Here is a 6,652-nt window from a genome sequence, read left to right on the forward strand (position 1 = left end):
CAGATGGGATTTTGTATCGCTGCAGAATGATGTGGTAGCCATGCTGGTTAAGTGTGCCTTGAATTCTAAATAAAATCACTGACAGTGTCACTAGCAAAGCACCCCCACACCTCCTCCATGCTTCGCGGTAGGAACCACACATGCAGAGATTATCCGTTCCCCTACTCTGCGTCTCACAAAGACAACAGTTAGAACCAAAAATCTCAATTTTGGACAGATTTCCACCAGTCTAATGTCCATTGCTTGTGATTCTTGGCCCAAGCAAGTCTCTTCTTCTTATTGGTGTCCTTTAGTATTGGTTTGTTTGCAGCAATTTGACCATGAAGGCCTGATTCACACAGTCTCCTCTGAACAGTTGATGATGAGATGTGTCTGTTACTTGAACTCTGTGTAGCATTTATTTGGGCTGCAATCTGATGTGCAGTTAACTCTAATGAACTTATCCTCTGCAGCAGATGTAACTCTGGGTCTTCCTTCCTGTGGCGGTCCTCATGAGAGCCAGTTTCATCATAGTGCTTGATGGTTTTTGCGACTGCACTTGAAGAAATTTTCAAAGTTCTTGACATGTTCCGTATTGACTGACCTTCATGTCTTAAAGTAATGGTGGACTGTTTTCTTATTTGAGCTGTTCTTGCCATAATATGGACTTCCTCTTTTACCAAATAGGGCTATGTTCTGTATACCACCGCTACCTTGTCCCAACACAACTGACTGGCTCAAACACATTAAGAAGGAAAGAAATTACACAAATTAACTTTTAAAAGGCACACCTGTTAATTGAAATACATTTATAGTGAATACCTCATGAAGCTGTTTGAGAGAATACCAAGGGTATCCACCAAAGGGTGGCTACCTTGAAGAATCTCAATATAAAATATATTTTAATTTGTTTAGCACTTTTTTGTTTACTACGTGATTCCATATGTGTTATTTCATAGTTTTGATGTCTTCACTATTATTCTACAATGTTGAAAATAGTAAAGAAAAACCCTTGAATGAGTAGGTGTGTCCAAACTTTTGACTGGTACTGTAGATTGAGTGAATAAAACATTATGAACACCTGCTCTTTCCTTGACATAGATTGACCAGGTAAATCTAGGTGATAGCTATGATCCCTTATTGATGTCACTTGTTAAATCCACTTCAATCACTGTAGATCAACGTTTTCCCAAACTTGGTTGTTATTTTTTTCCCCCAAACACTACACACCTTATTCAAATTATCAAAGATTGACGATTAGTTGATTATTTGAAATCAGCTGTGTAGTGTTACGGCAAAAACAACTACAGCACTTGGGGTCCCAAGGACCCCAGGAGAAACCCCAGTGTAGATGAAACCCGCAGGAGAAACCCCGGTGTAGATGAAACCCCAGGAGAAACCCCGGTGTAGATGAAACCCGCAGGAGAAACCCCGGTGTAGATGAAACCCCAGTGTAGATGAAACCCACAGGAGAAACCCCGGTGTAGATGAAACCCCGGTGTAGATGAAACCCCAGGAGAAACCCCGGTGTAGATGAAACCCCGGTGTAGATGAAACCCCGGTGTAGATGAAACCCCGGTGTAGATGAAACCCCAGGAGAAACCCCAGTGTAGATGAAACCCCAGGAGAAACCCCGGTGCAGATGAAACCCCAGGAGAAACCCCAGTGTAGATGAAACCCCAGGAGAAACCCCAGTGTAGATGAAACCCCAGGAGAAACCCCAGTGTAGATGAAACCCCAGGAGAAACCCCAGTGTAGATGAAACCCCAGGAGAAACCCTGGTGTAGATGTAACCCCAGGAGAAACCCCAGTGTAGATGAAACCCCAGGAGAAACCCCGGTGTAGATGAAACCCCAGGAGAAACCCTGGTATAGATGAAACCCCAGGGGAAACCCTGGTATAGATGAAGGGGGAGACAGGTTAAAGAAGGATTTTTAGGCCGTGAGACAATTCAAATAAAATGTCAAGTCAAATTTTATTAGTCAAAGTAATAAGTAACTAAAGAGCAGCAGTAAAATAACAACAGCGAGATTATATACAGGGGGGTACCGATATAGAGTCAATGTGCAGGGGCACCGGTTAGTTGAGGTTGCATGTACATGTAGGTAGAGTTAATAAAGTGACTATGCATAGATGACAACAGAAAGTAGCAGTGGTGTAAAGAGGGGATGGGGGGCACTGCAAATATTCTGGGTAGCCATTTGAATAGATATGCAGGAGTCTTATGATTTGGGGGTAGAAGCTGTTTAGAAGCCTCTTGGACCTAGACTTGGCGCTAAGGTACCGCTTGCCATGCGGTAGCAGAGAGAACAGTCTATGACTAGGGTGGCAATTGAGACATGGATGGTGTATGTGTGGCATTCATATGGTGAATAGGCAAGACAAAATATTTAAGTGCCTTTGAACGGGGTATGGAAGTAGGTGCCAGGTTTGTGTCAAGAACTGTAACGCTGCTGGGTTTTCATACTCAACAGTTTCCCATGTATATTGTAACATTTCCAAGCAAGAAACCAAATATTTTGGAACAAACAACTCAATATTAGGTAGGTGTTCTTAATGTTTTGTACATTCAGTGTATATGTTAATGTCCTGTGGAGCCTGGCTACAGTATTGTATGAAAGCCTTTTAGATCTGAATTGAATTATAAACTGGGTGGTTCGAGCCATGAATGCTGATTGGCTGAATACCGTGGTTTACCAGACCGTATACCATGTGTATGACAAAACATTCATTTTTACTGCTCTAATTACGTTGGTAACCAGTTTAAAATAGCAATAAGGCACCTCAGGGTTTGTGGTATATGACAATTATACCACGGCTAAGGGCTGTATCCAGGCACTTGACGTTGTGCCGTTCATAAGAACAGCACTTAGCAGCGGTATACTGGCCATATACCACACCCTCCTTGGCCTTATTGCTTCATTCGAACTACAAGGACATTTTATTGGTCTGCTAGTATCTTCAGTTAGAGATTCAAATCAGATGGTATTGTTCACATGCGCCAGGTGTAGACCTTACAGTGAAATGATTACTTACAAGAACTTCATAACCTAAAATGCAGTTAAGAAAATTCCCCAAAAAAGTAAGAAATTTTAAAAAAGAATAAAAGAACAGAAGTAAATATCAATAGCGAAGCAATATACAGGGTGTTACGGTACAGAGTCAATGTGGAGACTATATACAGGGTGTTACGGTACAGAGTCAATGTGGAGGCTATATACAGGGTGTTACAGTACGGAGTCAATGTGGAGGCTATATACAGGGGATAGCGGTACAGAGTCAATGTGGAGGCTATATACAGGGGATACCGATACAGAGTCAACGTGGAGGCTATATACATGGGGTACGGGTACAGAGTCAACGTGGAGGCTATATACAGGGGGTACCAGTACAGAGTCAACGTGGAGGCTATATACAGGGGGTATCGGGACATAGTCAATGTGGAGGCTATATCCCAGGGGTATCGGTACAGAGTCAATGTGGAGGCTATATACAGGGGATACCGGTACAGAGTCAGTATGGGGGCTATATACATTGGGTACCAGTACAGAGTCAATGTGGAGGATATATACAGGGGGTATCGGTACAGAGCCAATGTGGAGGCTATATATAGGGGGTACCGGTACAGAGTCAATGTGGAGGCTATGTACAGGGGGTACCAGTACAGAGTCAATGTGGAGGCTATATACAGTGGGTACCAGTACAGAGTCAATGTGGTGGCTATATACAGTAAGGGAAGACCCCCATGAAATGGACAAAATAGAATGGGAACATATTGGCACCGCACGAATCATACACACAATGGACAATACCACCCAATTTGGTCCACATTCATCCAAATCATATTGCAAATTTCATATGGCAAATGCCAAGTGTCACACCCCAAAAATCCTATAGATGGCGAGCGCGCCCCACCGCGAATTTTCATATTGCAAATGTAACACAAGTCAACACCCAAGAGTAAAATTTTGAAAATATGATTTTGTTTTTTGAAAACTTATCACCCCCTTAAGAAAGTGCTTTCTGGACACTTTTTCAAAATTCTTTAGATTTTTTTGTCAATTACACATGTATAAGAACTGTATGAACATACTTTTGACATATTTTATTTTATTGACATAAGGCAAATGTTTTGTCCATTTGCAATATGATTTCATAGGAAGTCAAAAGTGACATAATTTTTTCATTTTTTTGCCAAATGCCATAAGAAATGTCCAAATGAAATGTCCAATTATGTTTTTGTCAATTATACATGTATGAAAGTATTGAATGTGCCAAATCAGGATGTTTGTCCATTTGCCATGTACGATCATAGGAAGTCGGTTTCCAAACCCAAAAGTCAGTGAACCATGTCCAAATGGCATTTATACTGCCCAAATGATATATAGCCCTATGTTAAGCCATGAATCAACCTAGATGGTCTATTTGTCATGTATGATGAGGGAGAAGTGGGACTCTGTTGTTTTTTAACGATTATTTGAAAAATTTCCAAAATGACCATTACCATCACGAATTTGACATGCTCAAAAATACTGCAGAAATGCAAAATTGACTGGCCCGATGAACTCAGGATGGCCGGGCAGTGACTGTGGTTCCTCTCCATTGCTCGTTGTGGTGTTTTCATCATGTCCATTTGGTGATGTTGTTCACTATTGAATCATATTGCAAATGTACAATATGTTGCAATTTGTTGCAATATTTTTCAATGGGCATTTACCATCACAAATTTGACATGCTCAAAAATACTGCAGAAATAAAAAATTTACTGGCCCGATGAACTCGAGATAGCTGGGCAGTGCTAGTGGTTCCTCTCCATCGCTCGATGGTGACATGAGAGAAGTGGGATGCCATCAGTCAATTAGATATCATTCTGACACCAAACTGATACCATCTGACACCAAACCCACTTTTTCCAACTCGTTTAGAAGCCAACTATCACATATATCAGAGCAGGCCCATAATTCACACCGCCTTCAGATTAAACCATAATAAAAATGTAAAACATGTAGTTACGTTCTAGCTGCGGGTCCAGCTCTGACTTTATGTGTAGGCCTAGCTGAGGCAACCCCGAATCCCAAGTTTTGGCACGATAGGTCATTTGGAGCCTGAGCAGCGACCTTAATTGTTGCTGAAAATCCACTTTTTCAGGGCGTTGCTACAGCGTCCTTGAATGAGCTATCAGACGGCGGTTTCAATGCACCTAGCCTTGCGACTCTAGGAAATTTCTAAATGTCGTCATTTTCATGATGGTCAAAATGAACTGAACATATTGCAAATGTACGAGGCTGTTTCTCGTTCTGAGAACCTTCTAGAGCCACATAACTCACCGTGCACTATCGACTTGAGCTCTAGAACAGGTTCTAAAGTTTCAGAGCTCTAGGTCTGACGGTTCTTTGATAGTTCGAACAAAGGTAACTATTGTGGGCTCTGTGTGTCTCTAAGCCCCACACTGTGTCACTCCGTCCTAGCTGTTTGTGTGTGTGAGTTTTTCTTGGAAATATGATGTGATAAATGACTGATTTACAGTTCATGAGGGTTACCTAGTCACACATATGAAGTTTTGGAAAGATGTGACTTTTTTAACCCTTCAAAACAGCTACTGTGACCCCAATTTAAGGCACTTCCGGTTGGCACAGGAAGCTTAGAATCGACACATGTTGTCATTGGGGTAGGCTTTTACAGAATCCTGAGTTTTAAGTCTACGTTAAGAATTGACTGATTTACACAGGGTTGAATTGAGTGATTATCGCAATCTGCAGGTTGGTTATATCAAAACACCTTTATGGTGTTTTTAACAACTTCCGGTTGCTCCAGGAAGCTTAGAATCGACACAGGTAGACCTCACAGTAGCCTGATGGATTGTCATCGAAGACAGGTTCATAAGACATTCATAACCCACATAGGCTTCAGGTTGAATTAAAGGGAATAGGCAATGTATTCCTATGGGGAGAGAAGTCATTGCAAACTTGATTGATGTAAACACCTTCTTTTCACTGTTAATTAAGGGTTAATGCCACACGATCAGGGTTAGGCTTGCACAGATCGGGAGGACCTCAGGAACGTTCCTGAGGTAGAATTGTGCTTCTAACCCTAACGGTTCTCTCGCTGTCACCCAAAAGCACTTGAAATTTAGGTCCAGGCTCCATTTTGGGCCTACTTTTTTTCAAGGTCACTGCACTCAGACCGAGCGAGCTACGGTCAAGCGGGGCATCTTGTTGAACTCGGTAGGACTATATAGGACTATTTTACATAGGACTATTTTACACCATTTTATAGATACACTTCTGAATCTAACCACGCTGTCCGATTTCCAAAAGGCTTTACAGCGAAAGCAAAACATTAGATTATGTTAGGAGAGTACATAGACACAAATAATCACACAGCCATTTTCCAAGCAAGCATATATGTCACAAAAACCAAAACCACAGCTAAATGCAGCACTAACCTTTGATCTTCATCAGATGACACTCCTAGGACATTATGTTATACAATACATGCATGTTTTGTTCAATCAAGTTCATATTTATATCAAAAACCAGCTTTTTACATGAGCATGTGATGTTCAGAACTAGCATACCCACCGAAAACTTCCGGTGAATTTACTAAATTACTCATGATAAACGTTCACAAAATACATAACAATTATTTTAACCTGTTATGGCTAGGGGGCAGT

This window comes from Salmo salar, chromosome ssa21 (assembly GCF_905237065.1).
Source record: "Salmo salar chromosome ssa21, Ssal_v3.1, whole genome shotgun sequence".
Lineage (NCBI taxonomy): Eukaryota > Metazoa > Chordata > Actinopteri > Salmoniformes > Salmonidae > Salmo > Salmo salar.